Below are 26,266 nucleotides of genomic sequence, written 5' to 3' on the forward strand. Positions count from 1 at the left end.
CCCTGTTGGAAACCCTGTCCCATGGAGGATGAGAAGCAGGAGGTGCAGGAGGAGGCAAAGTAGAAGTAGTACTTGAAAGTAACTCTTTGAAAATGAAATTAAACCGTCCTCCGGCTCCAGTACAATAAAAGTCTCATTCAGACCGCACCAGACCCTTTTACCCCTCCTGGGATAGGCTATCGATATTTGATCTGTCCCACGCTCACCCCCATTACCAGCCCCAAAACCATGAGGGAAATGAGAAGAGTTAGTCGAGAGGCAACCTTAGACGACTGCTCATCTTCATCGCGAAAAGGAGTAAGAATACGCTCGTTGTTAGCTGAGATATTCCGGAAACCGCGATGGTAGACCGTCCTCCGTTGAGCGAGGAGAAAGGGATCCGGGCCCAGCGGTGGCTGTAAATAACTCTCCACAGACGTAAAGAGAAACCATCTCCAGGTTCCTGCGTGGCTGTGGTCTCGTTTACACATTTCGCTAGATCCTGCTTGTTTTTGACCTGAGTTTTGAGTGTTTTTTATTTTTATTGATTCTCCTGTTCGTAAAGCCATTGCCCTTTCCTCAGATAGTTATTCGCTGTTGCACCTCTGTCTGATTCTCCTGTTGACCAAGCAGTGCCTTCCTTCTGCTTGCTATTCGGTTACACCTCCGGCTGTTATATGGAGGTTCCTTGGAGAATCTCTGAGTGTTACTGGTCATTGAACAGTGATGCATCTCAAGAGGACTGTAGGAATTCCAGATTGGTGTGTTCAGAGTCTCCAAACATGATTTGATTTATTGAAGAGAATATTACCCAGTGGTCTGGGGTTTGGCAGGGCAAATGCAATGTGATGTGGTTTAAGTACCAACTTTTTACCCTACACCAGAAATAAAATGCTTGTGCCTGTCCACCAATCAGGACAGAGGTCTTTCCAGTCTCTGAACGCATGTCTGCTTCCCTGTGTCATCCTACAGACACCAAAATCCCTTTTATCTTCTTTCATCTTAATCCTTTTCCACAAGGTGAGTCGTGTCAGTTTTTTTTTTTGCACTGATGACCAGGGGAATCAGCGTGGGTGGGGACTGCAAGTGTCGTAGCCAATCGGATGCACTGGTATGTAATTACCAGATGTTGTGGAGTCAATCAGATGCACTGGGATGTAATTACCAAGTAAATATTCCTGTTACAGTGATTTGTTACTACTTACTATTTACTTTCATGCTAATTGTTAAAACGTACTTACCAGTAGTTACTTGTGTTTACCTCATAATTGCAGAGTAATTTTGGGGACTGCAAACTAAACTTGTTACCTCCGGCTTTATGGCAAATTGACCGGGACACGGGGGTTATAACCCACCCTTGGCACCGCCCCGAGGCGGGACCTCGGTTTTGCGTCTCATCCAAAAGGTGGCTCCTCTTACGGCACAGTGTCCCTAGCCCTTTTTTCGCCGGGGTCACTTGGGCGTCGATTTGGTCACCGAGGGAAGAGAGTAGTCCCTCTCCTGGCCAACCAGGCACCTCTTTCCGCGGTTGGCTTTAGTTTTTTGGTAATTGAATTTGGGTGTACCCCTGGGTTTGGTGGTGAAATTCGGCACACGCAACATGACTTTGACAGTTGGCTCAGGGCTTTTCAGGTGTTGTCGCACCTCAACACATTCATTTTGAGCTTTTTTTTGTTCCGAGCTGAAATAAATATGGATATTTGATAAACAAAACAATAACCGTGCTGTCTCTGCGGTTATTGTTCTTGGGTTTGAGGCCAAACGGAAAAACAGAAGGATATAATTCAATCCAAACACTGTTTACTGCAGTTATACGGGATGCGTCGCAATTTAACAAAACAAAAAAAAAAAATGTTTTGAATGAAAATTAAAGCAGTCTGTCTGTGTAGCCAATGCCTTGGCGGGATTGTGGACTGTTTACCGCGAAGTATTTACCAGTATTTCTCAGAGCGGCAAACAGTGCGTTTGAGAAATTTGCTTACATTGGAATGTCTGAAGCAGTTCCAAATACCACTCCAGTGAAATCCCCTGCATCCTTTGGCTTCGTAATTGCTTTCAGAAAAAAAGGTTGCATTGTTTTCGTCAGGCCCCATTTAGTGGTTGCATAATATATTCATTGAAGTGGTGCCATTCATCTGCATAACAAATTGTCCTTCTCCACAGTACAAGTCAGTCTGGTGTATTTAAAAAGGTCAGCACTGAGTGGCCTGCACTACCACTGCTGTCCTCTAGGTGGCTTTACTTCCCTGCCTGTTTGTACCTTCCATGTCTCTGTGTCTCTCTTGCTCTTTCTGTCTCTGTTTTGCTCTCACTCCCTCTCTCTCCCCCTGCCTGTCTTTTCTCTCTCTATCCCTCTCCCTCTGTCTCTCTGTCTCTTTTTCTCTCTCTCTCTCTAAAATGATAGTCAACTGTGCCTTGGCTGTGAGGAGGCTGCACTCAGATAAATTCAATGAGCTGTGACGCTCCCTCTCTCCCCCCTGTCTCTCTGTCTGTCTGTCTCTCTCTCTCCCCCTCTCCCCCGTCTCTCTCTTTTTCTTTCCCTCTCTCCCCCTGTCTCTCTCTCTCTCTCTCTCTCTCTCTCTAAAATGATAGCATTAGTTTAGCGTTGGTAAGCTGTGGCTGGGCTCTGAGGAGACTGCGCTAGGTAAATCCGACGAGCCCTCTCTGGGTCTGCGTCGCTCGCTCCTCTCAGACGCAGTTTTCATTCCCTTTTCATTTCGCCCGGGGCGACGCAGAGGGTGGTGCGAGCCGGAGCAGGCAGGGGTCGTATGTAGCGAGTTAGCCGCAGCGACAGACGAGCTCTCTGTCCCCCCCAACCCACGACCCCCGTGGCCCTTCGGTCTGAGACCCATCAGCGGCACGTCACCCCGTCGCCAAAAAGCCTCATACTGAACCCCCCCCCCTCCCCCCGCGCCCAATTAGTCACCCCCCATTACAGAGGCAGAGGACCTCCGCGTGAGTAACCGCTCCTGTCGCTCCCAATTAACCTCACGCCCAATTTGCGCCGCACTGCGCCGCAGGAGCGCAACCTTTATAAACGCCGAGCGGCCGGGAATCCGTCGGCGCGGTCGCTCAGGCGACGTTGAGGGAGGCGCGGTTTCTCCTCGTCGGCGTACGCCCGGTGGGCGGGGCCTGGCCGGAAAGAGCATTCCAACCCCCCCCCCCCCCCCCACACCGTCGCTCCCCCGGTGACCAGCTGGCTCATCTTTATCCTGTCGGTAACACCGCGTCACAGCGGTTGTCTGTTACCTCGTCACTGTGAGTGAGAGTCCACATGCTGGCTGCTGGACCATCGCTGCCTCCGAACCGTCTACAGAACACACCCCCCGCCGTACGTATATCCCCCCCCCCCCCCGCCACCCGAACCTTTCTGACTGCCTTCCTAAATTCCCCCCCGAAGTCCTGAGCCTGTGTGTGTGTGTGTGTGTGTGTGTGTGCGCTCGTGCGTGTCTGTGTGTGTGTCCCACCCTCGCCTCCTTGTAATTACTGTTGAAGGGACTATTTTAGATGTAGGTCAGGAGAGCTGCCAGATTGGGAGATTTCTGCTTGGGCGAGTGGGGGGTGGGGGGGGGAGTAGAGGGGAGTCCAGGTGGCTGCCAGACTGTGACAGCGTGATTCCTCCTTTCCCTGCTCTGGCAACCCTCATCTCCCCCTCGGTGCGAGGGCCTCTAATTGAGGAGTGAGGCTGGAGCTTTCCGGAGGTAATTGCCTCCGAATCGATTCGTGGTTGGCACCTTCTCCATCTGCCCCCCCCGCACCCCCACCGCGGTCTCTCACCTGCTCCCATCCCGTCTGGAGGTGGCCCATCTGGAACACCACCCTCCCTCTCCCCCCGGTCCAGGTGGGGGGAGCATGTGGCCCCAATGGACTCCTTATACAGCATTCAGCAGGACACAATGCACATAGCATAAGAGCACTATTATGGTTTCTTGTTGTTCTTGTTATTATTATTATTAGTACTTTTTAATTGGGATTATTTTTAATTGGGACAAGCTGAAGAGGTCTTCAGCACTGCAGGGCATGTTGGGAAGGGCCAATGTGTCTGGGGGAATTCAGTGAGTGCAGTGTAGAGGGACTGGAGCTTTGTGTCTGGAAAAATCCTCACCCTGTGTACCCACCCTCCACCCCCACCCCAAAAGAACGCGGCCCCTCCCTGTTTCAGCCGCATCTTTAAAAGGGCCTAAATTAGCACGGAGCCTTGAACCCCGTCACATATGCGCCGCTGTAGCCAGGCCTCAAATTGCCGGTTGTTCTGCGGCCATTTTGTGTAGTTTGGCGTGGGAAGGTTTGAGTAACGGAAATCGCGACGATGCTGATTTTTAACTGTATGGGGGCTCTTTGGCTGTCCCTCTGTACCTCTGGAGTTCCACAGCTTCTGTCACCCTGTGCTCCTGCAGTCCCCTTCATTTGGGCTACTTTCAGAGTTTCTCTTTGTTTACCGTTTCCCCCCGATGACATCAACAACAAAAAAATGTTGTCTGGAAGCTTGACAGTTCCCTGATCTGAACGGGCCTGTCTTGTAAAATGTTTTGTGAGGCGTTGATTCAGGTCTACAGCTTAAATAAAAAGGCAAAAATCCTAAAAACCCCTGACGAAGTGTGTGTGTGTGTGAGAGTGCATGTGTGTGTGAGTGTGTCAGTATGAGTGTGTGTGTGTGTGTGTGTCAGTATGAGTGTGTGTGTGCGTGTGTGTGAGTTTGATTGTGAGTGTGTGCGTGTGTGAGTATGAGAGTGAGTGTGTGCGTGCATGCGTGTGTGTTTTTGCGCATATGTGAGTATGAGAGTGACTGTGAGTGTGTGTGTTTTATATAAGGAAGGCGTTTCATCCCCTCAGTAAATGTTTTATTTATTTAATAATTTGTTGTTGCCTGTTTCTTCCTCGAGCATCATGGCACCTCTTCGCTGCACCAGCACTGCTCTTATCTTCTTTGAGGACGCTGCAGGAAACGCGATAGGCCGATCTCAGAGGAAATGACATAACTCTCGGCATTTGGGAAATGATCTTTTCTTATCTTTGTTCTGAATCGTGCTGAATCTGGGGGGTGGGGTTCTAATTTTGACTTTCGCTTGTTTGGGCCTGTCTGTGTGTTTCAGTCTAGGGGGGAAATGGGTGCTGCTCATCCTTGTCTGTCTGTCTGTCTGTCTGTCTGTCTGTCTGTCTCCCTGGCTAGCTGGCTGTCTGTCTGTCTTTCTATGTCTGTCACTAAAGACTGCCCACCTTCGAGTGACAGCAGTCTCCAAGTGTGCTTATTGGATGGCTTGTTATGCCTTCTGGGTGACAGCAGCATTATGCGTCCACTCTGAAGACACAGGTGACTCTTCCTGCATCATACTCTCTCAGTGGGGGGAGGAGCTCTGGCTTTGAGTGACAGGTCGCCAGTGAGAGGTAGGGAGGGCCAGAGACCTTCGAAAACCCTCAGCACCAACATCCGCCGTCGCCGGGTGTTACCAGGCAGGTGAATTGACAATTCCCTTTGCTGAATCCTGTTTCCTTCTCTTTGATGGCAGTTCGGGGTTCGAATTCTATTTCTGCAGGACGTCTGACGTCTGCCTGCTGGTGAGCTGAATTGGAATTTGGAGTTTTTGAAACTTTTTGGTCTTTTTGGCAGAAGGAAAGCGGTCTTCTGGGCCGTTTGGGGTTTCTAACGGCGACCACCGACGCACAGCAACGGGTAGCTGCACGCTATCGTTATTTTTAGCAGCAGAAGGGCGAATGTTCCAAAATCGCATACGCGAGGACGCGGTCGCTACGCTTTCGCGCAACGTCTTTTTGCTTCACGTGCCCTTTTAAGGAAGTGGCCCTGAATCGTTTTCGGTTCATTCAGGGGTTCTCTCTTTGTCGGCCAGTCACAACAAATGGAGCCCGCCAATCGGATCCCTCCAGGGAGGTACTGTACATGGAGTCCACCAATCGGAGCGCTTGACGGTGATAAGTGCTGGACCTCGCGGTGTTTTTCCTTTCAGGAACAGGAAAAGTAGGCTTCGCGCTGGATTTTCTTTGGAGGGGGTAGCGCGGGGGCTGATTAAATTTTGGAAGCGGCGCGCGTCAGTCCTGCCCGACCCCTCTGTACGAACCCGTCCCGCACGGATGATGCTGAGTGTCGCTCTTTCTAATGTCTGTTTTTTTTTCCTTCTTCCTTCTCTTTTCATTCCAGCTTTAAGAACACGAACCCTGTGGCTCGCGTCCGATAGATGTCAACCTGGCCTGACATTTTTATGGGTCTTTCTCTTCGGCCTAAGGTGAGTACGTAAAACCTTTTCTTAGCGCTAACCCCTTTGATCTCAGACATTGGAGCGCCCCCCCCCCCAGCCCCAATCCCTGCCCCCCCCGCCCCCTCTCTTGTCCTGCGTAAAGCAATAACACACAGAGAGACTTATCATTTTCGCCATCTCCGGTTTCACCCACGCTAATCCGTACCAGGGCATGCGCGTATCGACAGGCGGAGAGTAACGATCGCTCGCCGGGGAGGCGCGCGGGGTTTTGCCGCGTGGCGGGTTTAAAACGGAACTGGGGGGCCCGTCGGCGGTACCGGGGCGGGGAGAGGCGGAGTAACCCGGCGCCCCCCCCCAGCAGTCGGCCTAATTGGATTTGCCTGAAGCCGCGCGCGCGTGGGACCAAAAGATGCACGACCTCCTGTCAAAGATCATATCCGCGACGTCGATAGATTTTCTGGACAAATGCACTTTGGACAATCATTTGTAACGATTAACGGTGCCAGCTTCGCATTACAAAATTGACTGGAATTGATCACCGGGGCCTGGCCCGTTTTTTTTTTTTTTTCCCCCATGAGTTTGTTTTTCCGCCATTGAATTGAGCTTGCGACCACCTCCACAGAGTCTCGTAAGTGCGAAGTGGCATTATTTAACACGGTGACAATTTTCTCTGGTTACAGATGACTCTCCGATTTACGAGGACGTAGTGTATATAGCATCATTATATTTCCGCGTAGAAAAAAAAAACACTCCTCGAGTGCTCCCATCGCTTAGCGATAATGTTTTTATTTTCAGTCATTACCATGACAATCTCATTATAAGCACCTGTTATCATGATTCACAGTCTCCTTCGTTTGCGAATAGGTCGTTTGTGGACTTTTGCACGTTTGAGGCTGTTGGGTGGTGGTGGAGGTGGGTGGGGGGTGGGGGCGGGGGGGTATGTGTGGTTAAATAACCATTCCAAAGCTCTTTTTTTCGTCTGTTTTTAGCATTTAGAAATACTTCAGAACCTTAATGTGGGTTACCCAGGAGTTGTCCTCAGACGTTCACCTTGTTTCAAGCGGGGTGAAGTTTGGTGTGGGGTGGGGGGGGGGGGTGGTGGTATTTTTTTTGGGTAGATGGTGGGAGTAGCCTTCCATGTAGAAAGCCACTGTCATTTATTCTTAATCCTCTCTGTGAGAGAAGGATTCCTCTCGCCCATTAGCTCGTTGGAAGTTGGAACATTGCGTTCCACTTCATGTCGGGGGCAGCAATTAACGGTCACTTTTATTTCTTTATTCGGTCTGGCAAACGAGTCCGTTGGTTCCCTTGGCCTGAAATGAATGGAATGGCGGTCTGCTGAGGCAGCCAAAGGACAGCAATGATTTTTGATTTTTTTTTTTTTTGTTTTTTTGTTTATTCGTCTCCCTCCCCATCTCACCCCACCTCTCCCGGAACTTTCTGAATGAGTTCTTTGTGTCAGCGAGGTACAGCGATGGCTTTATTGCTTTATTGTGTGACATGCGATGCCCCCCCCCCCCCCACCCTGCCCCGTACATCACTGTAACAGTACCAGCGCATCAGTCACTGGAGTTACTGGCTGGCTATGGTATTTGGATCTTGGGGTTCGGCCAGCGAAGAAAGAAAAAGTTTAAAGATGCTCTGACTTCAGACCAGACAAAAACCCAAAATCGAGCATCAAGGCTCTGGAGCTCTGTAATTATATTTGGGGCGCGCCTAATATGTGCCCCTTCGTGCGGTGTGACCTTATGTGTGTCCCTTCCCAGTCAGCTGGAATCTAGATGTCTGGAGGGGTGGGTATCTAGGTTGAGAGACTTTTTGACAAAGACTAGATTCTAGCCCAATATCGTTCAGCTTTTTCCTAGATATAGCCTGGGTGTGTCCTAGTCGGCTGGAGAAACTTTCACTTTTCAACCAAAGGTCAGTTAGCCGTATTTTCACTGGAACGCCTAGATGCCATTTCACCGATTTTTCACTTACTTTTCCACCACAAAAATGCTCCCTGGACTTACGTAGAGTGCCGTTTTTATAAAATTACAGGGAAAACAGGGGGGCCTGAACCCCTTAAATGCAAGTGAGGCCTCAGCTCTCCTGTGCTGTGAACAACCTGAGAACAGCCTCGTGGAGCTCGACGCTTCACAGATGCTCGGTTTTCGCTGCAGCTAGCCGGGAATTTCACCCAGAAAACCGGCGTACGCACGTGTGCGTTCGCGTCGCCCTGTCGCCGCGAGCAAACATTACATTACAGGCATTTAGCAGACGCTCTTATCCAGAGCGACTTACACAACTTTTACGTGGCATTTTTTACATTGTATCCATTTATACAGCTGGATATATACTGAAGCAATTCCGGTTAAGTACCTTGCTCAAGGGTACAACGGCAGTGTCCTACCCGGGAATCGAACCTGCGACCTTTCGGTTACAAGCCCAGTTCCTTACCCACTGTGCTACACTCCGTCCAAACGTTTGTAATCACGCAGGGGGGAGAGAACATCGCAACAGGTCGGGTAATCTCATCCTCCCGGCCGTCCGAAGTGCACACTGTGCTCGTTGTCCCTCGTCTTTTTACAGACGCACTGATTCAGTTAAGTTGTTTATTCGCATGGAGGCAAGCTTTATTCTGCCCCTGGAATCGTTTATTCAGAGGCTACTTCCTCCGATCTACACAATGGATGTTTTTTTTTCTGCCCCCGTCTCACCTCCTGTACAGGATAGTGTCCTACTTGGAAACAGTTGCAGTTTACATACCTGTGTGTTAATGCATTTTGTGTGTGTGTGTGTGTGTGTGTGTGTGTGTGTGTGCGCTTGAGAACTTAGTGAGTCAGGTCTTGAGGGTGTTTCAGATGCAGTTCATTATTGACTACAGTAGTCTCCACTCCTGCAGATGAAACGGTGCGTTTTCAACACAGTCCGGCTTTTGAAACGTTTGCAAGATAATGAGCAAGAGGGAAGAATGTGACCCTGGCTTCTTAGCGTCGTATTCCGATAGGAAATGAAATGAAAAGGCTAATATAGCTGAGGTGAGGGATCAAGGGAAGAACTGCCGTATGCAGATTCTGGACTCATCTTATCTCCCACTGGCTTCGCTGCTGCTTTCTGAAACCGCCGAGCTGTCCAGTTATTAATCGTTAAATGGGCCCATAAAGTGTATTGTTTTACGGTGTGTTCACTCACTGTGGGTGACATTGTTACGCTGGCAGTCGTGTCCGATGATGTTTATTTTCTTTTGCTTCGGAACCAGTGGAGTTTCTCTCTTCGTGCTTCAGCTTAATCCATCACAGGAACTGTCATCTCGCTGCCGAGAGCCGGATCATTCTGGATATTCAAATAATCATCTCTGCTGCTTAGTGGAAATATTGATGAAGCCGGGGTAATGTTTCCCTTTGATGTTGTGGCGGTCTGTCAGGTTGTGCTTCGATATTACTTTTTCTTTTTTTTTTGCAGAATTTATTATTTTTTTAAACCAGTTTTTGTCAGCTTTCCTTGGTGTGTCAGTTAAGCCGTTGAGTGGCGTTAAGTGTGTTTGTGTGTAACACAGGAGTGATGCTGGTCTGTGCTTTCGCTGCGATGCTTTCTTACTCATAGATCCTGTGTGTGAGTTCTGACCGGTCCTGTTTGGATATAACATGGCGTCGTCCCTCTGTCTCCAACAGCGACTGTGCATCGTGGTCGGAGAGGCCACGGTACTGTACCTGTCTCTCTAAGGATTATGGGAAATTTAGAGGGACTCGTGCTGTGCAGAGTGGAAGCATCGGGTCTCTGGCACGATCTCTCGGGTTCTAAGGCAGACCGGGCCTCGTCAATGATGAATGAAGGTTGTGACGGATTGTGTTTTTGATTTATCGTCGCCGTCTTCGGCGCCAGTGTTTAAGGATTTGATCGTCCCCCGAGCTTCGCCGCGGAAGAGAAGGAAATAAAAAGGGAGAGGGAGGAGGAGGAGGAGGAGGAGGAGGAGAAGACAGGGACGGCGAGGGAGGCCAGTACTCCCCCGGCGCATTCATTTAAAAAGAAGGTCATTCCGACCACCCCCCCTCCCCCCCGTCCCCCGTCCCCCGTCTCTCTGTCACTTAAGATGAAGTCTGTTTTAATTAAATCCGGGGAGTCAGAATATGAAAAGCCCAAGTTTAATAGTCAGTTTGGAGGCGCAAATTAATCTTCTGGCAGGGAGCCACTCACGGGGGGGGTGGGAAGGGAGGGGGGGGGAAGCCTGTCCTCAGAGCCGCCGCCCAGGAGCTGTGGGCTGCCCTTGCCCCCCCCTTTTTAAAACGGGGTCCCATTACCCTCGCTGTCAGAGGGGGGTCCCCAGTCGCCCCGTCACGCGACCTGACTTCGCGCTCTAAAGGAAAACTCATTTACAAAGGTGGGGACTACTACACCTGCCCCGGCCCTCGCCCGTGAGGGGAATCCGGCTGCCTGTGATGAGCTCTGAGCTGCCGGCTCATTGGACGATCGGGAGTGGGTGGGGGGGGGGGGGTCCCTCCATTGTGCTGGAAGGACGGAAATGTGCAGTTTGTGGTTCTGTCCTCGTTTTTGACAGAGAAGGCACTGGTGGCCAGTACAGTCATTAAGACGCATCATTTCTCTTCTATGGTTGTTGTTTTTTTGCTCTGCTCTGCGCTGTTCTGTGCTATTTTCTATGGTGTTTTGCAGTTTGTTTGTGTGTGATGAAACCTCTTGGTCAGGTGACCCGTGTAAAAAGGAGATTTATTTCTCCGTGGGGCTCATTTGGATAAAAGCAGGATGAAGAGGAAAGAAAGGAAAACTGTTTTATTCCCCAGAGGCGCTACGTGAGGATGGTCTGTAAGTGGCTTTGCACCATGAGCTGTCAGAAATGCACAGCCTTTAATTAAGTCTCTTAGATGGCCTTCGGTTTGTTTCCCTTTGCGAGAGTGCAAACACTCGTATGTTTCCTCCCACTGCTGTGATTGACGGCTCCTTTTCTGCTGCACAAGGTAAAGTGCATAGGACTGCTTTTGTTGTGGGGGGGGGGGGTGAAATCAGATTTATCAACCAATTTATAATTACCCTCAGCGTACATCAGTAATGGCTGATGTCCCCTCTAAATGTACGTTGCATCTCAATGTGATGCTTCAACCACGAGTTGAAGGTAAAGCTAGTGGAGAAAAAAACATAAACACCAAAACTGAAGTCCCTTAATTGGGTTTTAGGCCACTTCCTGCGACCGTTGCTGCCTGTAGGTTCTGTGGCATTGAGTCTATCAGTTCTGCAGGAGGAGCACCACACCACTGTTTCCACAAGGCCGCTGGCCGCCTCGTGCTTAGTTTATGGAAGTGGATGACCCTGTCTTGGTCGCCGGTCGAGAGTTTCCGGTAAACGCTAAATGATTTGGCTCAGATCTGGTTACCGAGGAGACCGCGACCAACGGGAAAACTTCAGCGTCCTGGTCCTCAAACTAGACTGAACTAGTTCAAACTGAACTAGTTCGAGGTTCAAACTAAACTGAACCCCGTGCTCCGTGTGTGTGAAAGAATTGTTTGAAGATGGGGGTGAAGATGATCGCTTGGGACCGTTAAGTAGCAGTTGACCGGTCGATGCCTGTACGTGCTCAGGCCACGCCAGGAAAACACGCCGAGCGTCGTCATGGAATCGCCCGGACCCTTTACTTTCGGAACGCTCTTCCGCTTGCGTTTGTTTTGTTCGCTACCTATGGTTGCCTAGGAGACTGGAATCTGATTCTCTGTGCCGGTTGCGCGGAGTATTTGATTAGCCCGCTCTGCCCGAGAGTTCGGATTTTCCTCAGACAACTTCGCTGGTCTGAAACCGAGGGGGTTGGAAGTAGTGGTTCTCCGGGGATGCCGTCTGATCTCCGTACTGTGTGTGCAATAACTCCCGGTAAGCTCGTAATGGTGCCTGCTACCGTTCACTTTGTTAAAGGAGCACCTTGTTGTTACGTTGCCTCAGATCGATGTTAGATGCCAAAGTTGGAGGCCAGCGGTCGATCCCTCCAGACTTTGTTAAGGGTGGCGTACAGTAAGTTCACGACACCGCTCGGTCTTTGGGACAGGCCGTGATTTTGGGGTGGGCGGGTGATGAGTGTTACCCATCCCCCGGGTGGGACCAGCAGTCTGGTGTTGATATATATGGCATTTATGTTTTGTGATGGAGGATCCTCTGTAGGCTTGTAGGCTGAATGGTGAAATGAGCCTAGCAGGGCTGAACGGCAGCGTTTTCGTTTCTGTCTGTCCTCGTGCTCTCGCTCGCTAAAACAATAGCCGCGGCGTCGCCGACGTTCTCATAGCTCACCTCCAGTACATCTGCGGCCGATGTGTTTTACGATTGATTTATCGCCTCGCTGCCCGGTGAGGACGTCCCTTTATCGGTAGAACAGAGAAAATAAAATAAATAAAATAAAACAAAAAAAAAAAAAAACAGGAAGAAGAGTGAGATTTGCGCCCGCTCCAGCGCTGAAGTTCGGCGCCTCGCCCGAGCGGCATTCGCGGCCGGCGCGGACGGCACCGGCGGGTTTTAAGAGCGAGCGGCGGGAACGCGATTAACAGGAAGCGTGAAGGAATCGCTCTCGTGCTAGCGCCGTGTGTGTGTAGCATTGTGCTAGCGCCGTGTGTGTGTAGCATTGTGCTAGTGCTGTGTGTGTGTAGCATTGTGCTAGTGCTGTGCGTGTGTAGCATTGTGCTAGCGCCGTGTGTGTGTAGCATTGTGCTAGTGCTGTGTGTGTGTAGCATTGTGCTAGCGCCGTGTGTGTGTAGCATTGTGCTAGCGCCGTGTGTGTGTAGCATTGTGCTAGCGCCGTGTGTGTGTAGCATTGTGCTAGCGCCGTGTGTGTGTAGCATTGTGCTAGCGCCGTGTGTGTGTAGCATTGTGCTAGCGCCGTGTGTGTGTAGCATTGTGCTAGTGCTGTGTGTGTGTAGCATTGTGCTAGTGCTGTGTGTGTGTAGCATTGTGCTAGTGCTGTGTGTGTGTAGCATTGTGCTAGTGCTGTGTGGAAGTTCGTCTTCATTGCTTCTGTGCATGCTGTGGTTCAGCTGGGTTTTTTAGCATTCACAACGCTACCTCAGTGCTGCGCACTTTAGCATGATGTCTCTCCACCACCTGTGTGTGTGAGCGTGTATGTGTGTGTGTGTGTGTGTGTGTGTGCACTTAATCTGGAGTACTGTGATGCAGGGAGGGAGGGGAGATGTGCACTGTGACTAATCCTGGCATCTGTGTGGCTGGCTGGGTGTCCTTCATGGGTGGCTACTCCTGCATGCATGGGACCGCATGCATAGGAACACATGCAAAGGATTGCATGCACGGGATCGCATGCACAGGATCGCATGCACAGGATCGCATGCACAGGATCGCATGCACGGGATCGCATGCACGGGAGTAAACTGCATTTTCACAGGATACTCCCACAGGCTCCACAGATATTGAATTTAAAAAGGAATGATAAATTAAAATGAAACCAGGATTTTTTGTGCATTTTTTTCATGCAGAGCATGTCCCCTTGTTTCCTTGTTCAGATGAACCCCTGCTTCATATGTGAGTGGCTGTTGGTCAGTAATGTGGGTAAAAATTCCTCTCCCTCACAACACAGCCAATCGACAAAGGGTATTTATATTTAACAGTCCTGTATCACCATGACTTTTTTTTTTTTTTTTTTTTACTAACCCCCATCTCAACTGCCAAAAGGGACAGCTTTTATCCCCTATGCATCAATTGACTGTTGCCATGGCGATAGATGGTCCAAAGTTCTGCTTCCGCGGAATGCCACAGGTTTGCATGCGGGTTTCTTTGATTGCTTCCGTTTTGGTTTAGAAGCCGGTGAGTGGATCAGTCCGGCCTCAGTCGGAGGACAGATCGAGGCACGTTATTCGCCGTGGAAAGTGGAATTACAGTACGGCAATCGGGCGAGGGAGGAACTCTGTTCTGTCCTGCTTTCTTTTTCCGCAAAGTTAGAAAATAACTAAACAAAAAAAAAAAAAAAATTAATTAATTGCTGCATTATGCTCACAGACAGTCAATACAGAGTCTTATTTATTCAGGGGGGAATCATTTTGCGGGGATGGCGGACTGATTAAGATGCAGCTGTACTTTTGGGGGGGGCGTCGTCCCAGCAGACCCACCAGTCATCCCAACTGAAGACGTCGGATATCTCTGTTGGAAAAAGGGAACACGTCTGGTGTAATCGCTCCCATATTAATTACACTGAAAACACCGTTATGAGGAATGCGCCTTTGTTAAATTCAGTACCCTCTGTGTGTGTGTGTGTGTGTGTGTGTGGCTCAGCCCTCCCCAGTCAGTGTTGCCCTTTGAAGTGTTTTTATTTCTTTATCATTCTGCAGAAGGGAGTGTGGTGCTTAGCTCTACTCTGGCTATTACTTCGTGCTTAGTGTAAATTAGAGTACAGGCTGCCTTCACTTTGTTGACCGTCTTCCTATTTAAAAACGTGATCCAAGGTACCAGGGTTTGGTGCATTATGCAATTATGAGAATTTGTGTCTGAAAACATCATCCCATGCTCTTCTTTTTTCAGCTCTGACAGGGAGGTTGCCATGACCGCATCATTTGTTGATGACTGGCCACCTGCTTGTCGTACGAAAATTATATTTTTGGCGGCAATACCATATTTTTTTTGTTGGAATTGTGCGCGAGCGTTCAGGTACACGTACCTTAGGTATTCAATGTGTTGTGCGAGCTTGCCATCCGAGTGTCCGTCCCCAAGCTTGGGAGCCGGCAGGTTCTCAGTCCATCCGAGCATCTTTGACGTTGGACGTCATTTTGGACGTTGGTTATTAGCAGCTGTCAGCTAGCTAGCTATGTCGACTCGAAACATTTTTGCACAGCAAGTTTTTCCACGATCGTGCAGTGCATTCCCGCGATCAAGGGCTCTCAAATTACTCCGTCTTAAAGAGTTTTTCTTTTCTTTGGTGTTGCTTTTTTTTTTCTCTCTTCTTTAATCATTAAACCCACTTCCCCCCCCCCCCCTACTTCCCCCACTCCCCACCCCACCCACTAATAATGCATATCTTGAAAGTGCTGAAGAAAAGGCTTGGCTTCATTAGTGTGAGAGGAGAGAAATTGGGACCGTATTAGTATTAGTGTGTCTGTATTAAACATCTTCGCTTTGTTGTTGATTAGCGTGGTTTGAAGGATTCCAGTCGCCTCCTCCAATCGCGTCCCCATTGGATTCGCCTGCCTCCTGTTTCATGTTTGCATCAGTATGGTAATGCATTAATTGGCTGAGTGTGGAGGGGGGAGAAAAAAGAAAAACATTGTATTTACCGTCAGACTGATTAAAATATTTTAATGCAAGCAGATTGAAATTAAGTCTAATTATCTCCCCGAGCATTCTGAGAATTCTTCAGGGCAGGCTTGTGGGGTGGGGTTCTCTGAACCCTCTTTGGTCTTTTGAAACAGATTTTTCGCAGGGGTACAAAACATAAAGGTTCCTTTTCCCCCACCTGCCCCGCCCAAACGTTTCACCTCAAGACTCCCAGCGAACAGGTCAGGGTCCTGCAACAGTTACTGCCAAATCAGGGGGTTCATCTGTTGCTCTGCTAAACCCCTTCCAATCCCCCACCCAAAAAAATAAAAATAAAAAATCTTTCAAATGCTTTGCACAGAACAGTGTGAATCTTTCAGTTTTGAATTCATCTTTCCCACAAGCTCAGGGCTTATGCTGTGTTTTTTTCTGTCTCTCTCAGGAACACAGGGAGCGAATTGGAAGTGCCGCAGAACAATTCATTCCCTATTCCTTCTATTTTACGAAGGAGATTTACATTTGGAAAATTATTTATTTATTTTTGCAGCTTGGTTGCGAGAGATTGATTGCAAGGGTGCTCGCCTCAGTGTGTGTGTGTTTGTGTGTGCGTATGTGTGCGTGCATGTGTGCTGGTGTGTGTGAGTGTGTGTGTGCGCGTGTGTGCGCATGTGTGTGTGCGTGTCTGTGCGCGTATTTGTGCATGTGTGCTGGTATGCGTGAGTGTGTGTGAGTGTGTGTGTGCAGGTGTGCGTGTGTGTGTGTTTGTGTGTGTGAGTTTGTGTGATTGCGTTTATCTGCACATATTTGCGTGCATGTGTGTGTGATCTCTGTTCCCATGCGGTGTTGGAAGTTGGGTAGGAATGGTAATTGGTATGACTAGGCTTGCTTTGTAGATAAGGCGAGGCAATAAGGGGTTTTCTGCCTGTGATGCTCTTTGAGCCTGTGAGTCTCTATTCCTTTAATAGATTTCAGATCGGGATGACCTCACGCCTCCCCCCCCCCCCGTGAAAGCGGACATTCAAGGGCCCGAATTTGAGCCCGCGCCAACGTCGGAAGCCATTTTTTTTCCCCTTCACGGCCTTTTCGGCCTCGAAGCAAACACGCGCAAGCATATCGCCGTCACTCCTGGGTAATTCGAACCCCTCATCGGCGAGGAAACGCTCCGACACGAAGGGACAGAAGCGCCTGGAGATTAAGAGAGCGGCGTTCTGTCCGCGCGGCAGTTTGCCGCTCGTTTGTCCTCGCCGGGCCGAGGCTTCTCGGCCGTCGCGCGGATCTTAGTCGGACGACCGAGTCAAGCTCCTTTTCAGGCTGAACAAAAAGCCGTCGTGGCTTTTTTAAACCCTGTGGGTTTTTCCCACGGCGGGCAGGAACTGGCGCCGCCCGTGGGCTACGCATGGCAAATTGTGGTCACTCACTCACTCGCTCACTCACTCACGGACGACCTTCGAGGGACGTTTTGTGGGACGCGTGCGCAGGTGGTGCTTCGTTTGGTGGGACGCCTGCGCAGGCGGTGCCAGCTAAAATGTGTCCGCGGAAGTGAGTTGCGCCATGGGTCTGGACGGTTCTGTGCTTGTTGCTGTAAAAAAAAAAAAAAGTGATTTCTGTTTTTGAAGTCACGTCGGGCTGGTCTGGAGGGAAGTGCTAATGTACACAGCACATCCTGTTTTGCTGGACTCTAAATCAGCTTCGGGTTCCTTCCCCCATTCCGTAGGATTTGCGTGCGCATTGGCATCGGATTTCAAATGGCCATGGCCGGTTTCCTCTGGGGATCGATACAGCTATCTGCATCAGTATCTGAATTAATGTAGCCCAGTTCAGCCGGGCGGGGAAAAAAAAAAAAAAGACGAGATGACTGCTTCCAAATTAAATAGGATTTATAATTGCATTTGACGGAGCAATAATCCCGTAAAGCATGTGGGGTATATATTGCACATCGCATTATGCATTACCATAAATTCTCTCTCCCTGTCTGCACGAGCTTGCACCCCCCCCCCCCCCCGCCCCCCCTCCCAAACAGATCCTCCCACTCCAAAACCGAAGGTGGTCCTCATGTCCTCGATCCTCTCCGGGGTTGTGCCCAGCCTCCTGTCCCGTTGCGTTTTTGGGAGGGGGGGGGTTAAAACCAAAGCCAGCTATAAAAAACCGTGCCAGGACAGCCTCTCGCAGCCCTCTGCGGTTCTTCCTCGTCAACACGCGCTCTTCCTCGCTTGATTTTCCCTGCTTCGGGGAGTCGTTCCACCGAGCCGCGCTTCGGCCCGTCGGACATCGATTTCCTTAAAAAGGGGAGGCGCGGGTTTTAAACGCCACAGAACGTTCCACGGGAAAGAGGGAAAAAAAGCACACGGTAACGGGTGCGGATCATGAGCGGGAGACGCGGGAGCTCTTCGGAACGCCGCGTCTCCTGCTCGGCGTCGTCTGCAGTGCCACCTGTGAACCCTGAGCTTTTGAGCAGCCCCTCACAAATAAGGCCCCGGGGTTTCAATTCTGACCGAGTCGGATCGGAACGGAAAACACGACAGGCCTGCACGCGGTCGCCGCGGCGATGCTCGGCGGAAACGGCGGGGACTTTTTTTGTTTAAACGAATATTCCCGATGTGTACCGCCGAAAGAAGTGAACGTAAGGGGTCGGAAATCGGACGCCGAGTACAAAATGAGATCATTCGTTCCTTTGTTTTGATTCCTCCGTCTTTATTCAGACCGTCGCTGGTCTCTGTGAAGCAGCTCTGAAGCTGAATTGAGGCACATACAATCGTTTTTTTTTTTTTTTTTTTTCTTCCCTTGCTCCAGTCATCCGGAGGGTTTGGACGGAGGGGGGGAAGATCCGCCCCACGGCTGTGTTGATACGGGCCGCTAGTCCGCCACCCCGGGGCAGACCACCCATTTAGGCGGTGTTGGGGGGGGGGGGGGCGGGGCGGTGTTGGGTCGCTGAACATCCCTGTCTGTTGATCCTTGTCATGTGAGTTTCCTCAGTGTTTGCTGGGCTGTGTGTCCTGGAGGACAGTACCTTCCCTATCGCCCAAGCTCTGTGGCTTCGCAAAAACACTAATTTCTCTTCTGGCACCAAGCCCCAAACCCCCCCCCCCCCCCCCCCCCCCTTGACTCCACCCACTTGCACCAGGCCCAAAACCCCAGTCCCCCTCCCCCCGGAGAAAGATCTCTGCCGGCCAGCCATATTGTGAAGCCGCCTGTATCCCACGGTGCACCTGGCAGTGTGCATTGCAGGGGTGCAGCTGCCTGAACCCCCGGTTACATCAGGTGCTCGGTCTGAAGTGCGAAGAAACCTCAGGTTTGGTGTTGCTCAGTCCCCTCTCCTCTGTGATTCTCTCTCACACTCTGTCTCTCCCTCTTTCTCTCTCTGTCTCTCGCTGGCTTTCTCTCTTCGCTGTTTTTTTGTACTTGGGCCAAGGCAGTGATGTATTGAACATTTTCTCCTTTTTTTCTTTTTTTTTTTATATCTGAGGACCTGTGATATGTGACTGGCTATTTCTCAGGTCACAGTCGATGTGACTGGCTATTTCTCAGGTCACAGTCGATGTGACTGGCTATTTCTCAGGTCACAGTCGATGTGACTGGCGGTCTCTGGGGTCAGAATCAATCTAACTGGCCTGTTCCTCAGGTCACAATTGTGCCCGTAAAGGCAATTTAAAATCTCAATTCCTCAGCCTCTCTTTTTGTTCCCTCTCTTTTTCTTTCTCTCTATTCGTCTCTCTCTGTCCAAACTTGTGCCGTGTCATCAGTCAGACGCCCCCCCCCCCCCCCCCCCCCCCCCGCCCCCCCCCCCCCCACCCTCCAGGTCTGTAAGAATTCCTCGGAATTAAAAAGTTGGGAAGCGTTAGTGTTACTTTCTCTCATCTCACGGGATGCGCGGGGAATCAATACTTTTTCATTAACCTGTCGGCTTCCTCAGATGAAATGGGAAGGAATGGGGCCCGGGGTGGGCCTCTGTCCTGCAGACAGTGATGTTCTGTTGGGCTCTCTGTCTATACGGGCGGGCCTCCCCGCTACTAAATTTCACTGGCACTGCAGCCACCCCCCCCCCCCCCCCCCCCACCCGTACGCCCCTTCGGTCTGCAGTTTTGATTGGCGCTCCGTCGCTCGCCCCTCTCTCTCTGGTTGTCGCGACGGACGGATCCGTCGTGATGTGTCAGACGAGGACCGAGATTTACACGGGAGCCGTTTGTCTGTGTGTGTTGTGTGTGTGTGAGTACGTGTGTGCGTGTGCGTGTGCGTGTGCGTGTGCGTGCGTGTGCTTGTGTGTGCACGTGCTTGTGTGTGTGTGTGCACGTGCGTGTGCCTGTGCGTGTGTGTGTGTGTGTGTGCAGTCTGTGTGAGTACGTGTGTGTGTGTGTGTGTGTGTGTGTGAAGCGCCGCAGTCAGAAATCCCTCCCACGCGTTTCTGCAAAATGGCCGCCACAGCCACTTCCTCAGCCCGCAGGTCGGACCGTCGGGTTGCCTGTCGCGAGGTCCTGCTGAGTGACAGCTCGAGCTCTTTATCCTCTCCGTTTCCCCTTTGCCATCAGACTGTTTCTGGGAGCTTCTGTTCAGAAGGTCTTTTGAGGTGCTCGGGAGCTGAGTGTTTCCTTCTTTCCCAGCATGCACTGCGGGGAGCGGCGGTTCAGTCAGCTTGGCATCCTTGCCTCTCTTCGCTTTCTTTTTTTTCATTATTTCACTGTCAGACAACAGGCAGAGAGAGCAATTTAAACGAAAATCATTTTAATTAATTTTAATTGAGAAATGAAACAAAAATGATTTTTCAACTAATGTATTGGATTTCAGTTCCATTCAACTAAATCAATTGGACTTGGGCACAAACACACACGCACACGCAAAATTGTATTGAACATAAATATCAAATTAAATAAATTGTGAATAATTGCAACATTTAAGAAACGGAAGATTGTTGCACATTGTAAAAATTGTGGTTTGGAAGTGCTAATTTCACCTGTTGAGTCAACACCATGTCCCCCTCGCCTGTTTAAAATTTCCCCCGGGTGAAGCCCATTCGCCTCGCGAGTATCTGACCAGATCCAACATTACAGGCCAGTTAAGGAAGTAGCTCTATGGTGTTATGACAAGTAAACTTCACGATGAAAAAGTAAAAAACCTGTCAGTTCAAATTGCAGAGAAAATGGTGCCTCTAAAACAATGACGTTGAAATGCAAGATTCCCACACTAACCTCTTACTCATTAGAAGTTAATAGGGTAATTTCAGTCTTGCAAGAAATGATTCTGATGTTTTTTCAACACGAAATGCCAGGGGTCCTCTCATTACTGACCCAACAAACAGAGTTCAAAACCTCTTTTCAAGACCCCCTCAGTCATTGCTAGCTTGTTAGCACTATGGCTAAGGGACCATGTGCTGGATAAGAAGTTGAACGGCATGCAAAAAAGAACTACAGGAAAAATTAGTATTGCAGGGTGGGTCCAGGGACCCAAAGGGCCCAGATTTGTCATGGCAGTAAATTCCACCCTAAATCGTGAAGCCATGAAATGCCACCCACGCCAATCCAAGCCCGAAGAGGGGGCTGAAGAGATTAATATTAAAACCTTTAGTTAAGAGTTGAGGCCGTGACTTATCCCCCCCCTCCCCCCCCACATGCAAATTGGGGAAAATCAGCTCCTCTGTTTTGCCCACCGTTGGCTGTTTTTGACTGGCCTGGGATTTTAGAGTTCCTTCAGGTATGTTTGGGCATGCCTCTATTTAATCCTCATTAAATTAGGAGTAATGCTTTATAATTGGTATGGTATTTTACGGGCCAGCCTGCTAATGTGATTATTGAGGAGTGTTCACATTTCTAAATTTGTTGGTGTGAATTGAGTTGTTACCCAGCAGTGGTTGGGTGCTGCTCGGAGGATGTTTTAGTGGAAGTTCAGCCAGCCCCGGCAGCCGGGAGTTTTTTCAGTCTTTGAGACCAACGCTTGAATACATTTTTCATTTCTTCCATTAATCTTTTAGGCCGGCAAATGCCTCCAGTATGTTGACTCAATATCCCATGGTGCCTCACCACCAGCCTTCCCTAAATACCATGACATTTTGCGCATCTCCGTAATGAATATTTGCAATTGAGCGCGTGCCAGGAATCGTTCTGCTCGGATAAATTGCGAGCGGGTGCATTTGAATATTTTGGTGCACGGCGGGGAATAGAAAACAACCTTCTTTAATATAAATTTGGCCCTTGTTTTTCTGTATTGCTCGAAAAACAAGACACTTTTTTTTTTTTTTTTCTTTTTTCTTTTGATTGTCAAAAAATTATCCCGGAACAGTAATTCCGATAATGCCAAAGCTTAATTGTCAGGGGTTTTGCGCTGAAAGACCACTGAAGCGAGAGCGAAGAAGAGAGAGGGGAAAAAAACCACCTTGATTTCTGCAGCTTTGATAAAACGCACAAAAGAAAGGATTTCACTTCTTTTTTTATTTTTATTTTTTTAATGGTGATTTTATTTTTTACAAGATCCTTAGCGCACTTGTTGTCCAGCAGTGCAGAATTAACGTGATGCTGTTGGTCCTTGCCTAACAGCCGTTCCTTCAAGGCGATTGGCTGCGGCCAGATGTGCAGGGATGTGTGCTGGTCCCTCCTGGGTGTGTTTTTTGGGTAGCGGAGCAGTCAGGAGCTCTCGGTGGTGCGCTGGGGGAAACGTCTTCTTCCCGCTCTGCAGGGTTTGTGTTCACGGTCACATGCACTGTGCGCCCCCCCCCACACGCCACTGTGTCTGCTCACAGGGGGGGGCGCTCATCCTAAAATGCGTCTGAATAGAACGCCCTCGAGGGGAACCTTACAGCACCCCCCCCCCCCGACCTTCAGGGGAGGGTCCGGGGGGGTGTTTTGGCGCGGTGCGCTGGTGCGTATCCGGGGTTTCAGAAGCACAGACCTTCCTTCATCTTGTCACACACACACACCCAAATGCACACACACACACACACACACACACACACCCAAATGCACACACACACACACACACACACACACACACCCAAATGCACACACACGCACAGAAATAAACACACACACACACATACACACACACACACACACACACACCCAAATGCACACACACGCACAGAAATAAACACACACACACACACACACACACACACACCCAAATGCACACACACGCACAGAAATAAACACACACACACACACCCAAATGCACACACACGCACAGAAATAAACACACACGCACACACACACACACACACACACATACACATACACACACATATATACACATGCGCGCACGCTCACACACACACACACCCAAATGCACACACACGCACAGAAATAAACACACACGCACACACACACACACACACACACATACACATACACACACATATATACACATGCGCGCACGCTCACACACACACACACCCAAATGCACACACACGCACAGAAATAAACACACACACACACACATGCACACACATACAAACACATACACATACACACACATATATACACATGCGCGCACGCTCACACACACACACACCCAAATGCACACACACGCACAGAAATAAACACACACACACACACATGCACACACATACAAACACATACACATACACACACATATATACACATGCGCGCACGCTCACACACACACACACCCAAATGCACACACACGCACAGAAATAAACACACACACACACACACACACACACACACAAACACACACACACATATATACACACGCGCGCACGCTCACACACACAAACACACACTTGCGTGTACACACACATGCACATACACGCACGCACGCACACACACACACGTGCCTGCACATACACACTCGTATACACACTCACACACACACACACACACACACACACACATTCGCACACGCACGCACCACTAATTTGATGAAGCGCGGCCCATAAGCCCTGTTCCTCCACGCAGACTGATCCCCTCTGCCCTCCCGCACGCTCGCTGGCGCTGAGAACGATGATCCCAAACACCTTCAACAGATGGGCTCCGCTGGCGGGTCGAGTGCGGGACGGGGAAAAAGTAACGAAACCAAAAAAAAAACGGGTGCAGGATCCCACCTGTGCCTGTTACCTCCCATCACCGTGGTGACAAGCGAGCCCTGACCAGTCCCCTATTACAGGGCTGAGATGCATTACCTGCATTACAGTATGCATTTATGATTTAATGATATTCCTGCGCTGGTATATGTTTAATGATATTGCGCAGACACGCTGCCTGTGGTCTGCTGTGAGCCAGTTAGCCCCTGTGAACGCGTGTGGATGCTCTCGTGCTCATTCCCATTCTCAGCCACTCTGGGTGAGAGCATCTGCTAAACGAACGTAATGTAATGTGGAGCAATGGCTGAATTTATTACGTAATTAAAAGCGCATAAGCAGCCACGCATCAGAGCGACGCTCGCGCGCGGGTTTAAAAAACGATCGCGGGCGGCGTGCAGAGAGTCAAGGACCCGTTTCCATCTGCGCTCATGACGTGTGATGTAATGCAATCTCAGGGAGGAGATCGGTGGAACCACCCCCCCTTCCCCCTTCCGTGGTTACCGTGGTGACCGTATCTTGGCTACGTGCTGGACTCTGTGACGACCAGCACCCACGGAGGTTAAGTTCACCCCTCGCCAGGGGCAACTGAGCTCGCCCTTAGGGCAGGAGAATTTGACAGGGCTATTTTACCAAGTGGTTATCTGTATTAGTCCAGACCAGCTGTACAACATGGGGATCAGTGCCCATAGCAGCCCTACAGTATGGGGATCAGCATCCCTACAGCATGGGGATCAGTGTCCAGAGCAGCCCTACAGCATGGGAATTAATGTCTAGAGTAGCCCTATAACATGGGGATCAGTGTCCAGAGCAGCCCTACAGCATGGGAATTAATGTCTAGAGTAGCCCTATAACATGGGGATCAGTGCCCCGAGCAGCCAACTTCTCAGGATCACTTCCTCCTGAAAGCAGAGCAAGCATTGGCCCCCACCCTTTTCTGATTGGACGTTCTGATCCAACAGCCCATCGTTACCTCGCCCAATTGACAGGGCCCGCTCGCTTGGCCTGGTCCTGATGGAGGTGGCGTCTGTATCCGTGTGTTTTTTTTTAAAGAATTTCACCGGGCCCATATCGATTGAGTAAAGCAGCGCCCGGCCCCGCCCCCTCCTCGCCCGCCTGGCAGTTATCATTGCGCTTCTGCTGAGATGTTCGTCCGGAGGAACAGCATTGTGAAAAGTAACGGGATGGCGCTGCACGCAGTAGCCGGGTTTAATTGATTTTCAGTCGGCCGAAGGGGCCGCCTCTCCTCTCGCACGCGTGCTGCATTCGCACGTGGAAAAGTCCCTCCCTTTCCTGCGCGGACTAAAACGCGCGGAAAATAATTCTGCCACTTCCTGCCGGGTGCTTAAATGTAAATCTCCCGGTTCCGCATCGCTGGAAACCCCCCCCCCCCCCCCCGTTCCTGTCCCGAAACTTTGCGATCTGTGGCCGAAGCGGTCTGATGGCTCCTGGGGCGCTCCCTAGCTTGGCGCTGCTGGAGTCTCATTGAATTTCAGCATTTCGTCTGAATTCTAATCCACAAGACCCACTGTATTCCTGGCGTGAGAGGGTCCAAGCAACTCTGGGCTTTTTTTTTTTGTTTTTTTCCCCCCTGCCTTCGATCGCCCTCCTCCTTTTTACGCGATCGAAGCGGTAATTGGAGTTCGCAAGCCGGAGGGCATCGGCAATTTAATGAGCTGTTAAAAACAAAAAAATTTAATAATTTTTTTTTCTTTTTTTTTTTTTTTTTTTTTTAAACACGAGATTTTAAAAAGCGGTCACGACATGGGAGACGTATTTGTTCACCTGTTTCTGGAGTGCGCGTGCTCTCAGCACACATACTATGTCCACTGCTGGGAGATTCAGGAAAAATACGCAGCTTTTGGAGATTCGTCTCAGCTGTTTTTGTAGAACACGATGTTTTGTGCTTGAAAGCCAACGTAATGGGTTGCCAGGGGTGACCGATGGTCCTGCGTATTACGTTTGGGGACATTATGTCTCGGAGACTATCGGTAAAAATGAAGAGTTATTTGTTTATTTTTTACAGCCCACATTAAGAAGCGCTAATGAAGTTTGCATCTCGCCGTTAAAGTTAATGGTGCCTCAGGTAACACAAAGACTGTCCAATAAACGCCAAGGGGACACTGCGACAAGCGATATCTTAGGATAGCGCCCCCTGCTGTCTGAAGAGATCTGACTTCTTCAAGCCTTCATGCCTCCCTGTATTCTTCCTGTTAAGTTAATGGCTGGAGAAATTAGGTATGTCACAAGGTAAAATTTTACTCAGACATTTATTATACAAGTAAGAAGATGGAGACTGGATACTGGCTGTTTTTGGTTCCTGTTTGGATTGTGATTCAAAAGGTCTACCTTGCAGTCCGGAGTCCATTGATACTGGCTGTAACTCTTGCCTCATTTGTCAGCCTATAACCTTCTGACAATAAGAGCCTGGTCACATGGACATGCTGGTGTGAGTCAAGTTTGGCCAGAATCTGGGGATGTGCTCTGCTAATGAGCCAGTTGTCATTCACTACCTCAGATATGAGTCATGGTCTTGTGTACGTGAGTTTCCGGTTTAGAAGTGGTGATTCAGACCAACTCGCTGACCTGTGGCATAGCACTGGCTGGAACTCACCGGGACCAATCAAATTCCAGGAATACCATCTCACTCCTTTTACAGAACTCTGTAGAGAGCTTCTATGGAGAAGTCTCCATTTCCCTCTCTTCTACGTGCACCGTTGTCTCTGATGGCAACAGTATCCATGCGCTGTCGAGTCCGTCCAATCAGCTGGCAGGCGTGGGTCCAGTAGTGTCCCTGTGCTGTCAAGCTCATCCAATCAGCTGACTGGTGTGT

General features: G+C 49.9%; 1 protein-coding gene across 8 annotated transcripts in view; it reads left to right on the top strand.

The window, feature by feature from the left end:
- arvcfb (ARVCF delta catenin family member b) overlaps positions 1–26,266 on the top strand; it is a 216,976-nt gene that overhangs the window by 46,062 nt on the left and 144,648 nt on the right. For 7 of the 8 annotated variants that reach the window (XM_035379907.1, XM_035379914.1, XM_035379912.1 and 4 more), the window contains exon 2: positions 6,134–6,218. The exons of the other annotated variant lie outside the window; for it this stretch is intronic. The gene's annotated coding sequence lies outside the window, so the exon portion shown is untranslated. The remainder of the gene's footprint in view (positions 1–6,133; positions 6,219–26,266) is intronic. 8 annotated transcript variants of the gene reach the window in all.

Source organism: Anguilla anguilla, chromosome 10 (genome assembly GCF_013347855.1).
Source record: "Anguilla anguilla isolate fAngAng1 chromosome 10, fAngAng1.pri, whole genome shotgun sequence".
Taxonomy (NCBI): Eukaryota; Metazoa; Chordata; class Actinopteri; order Anguilliformes; family Anguillidae; genus Anguilla; species Anguilla anguilla.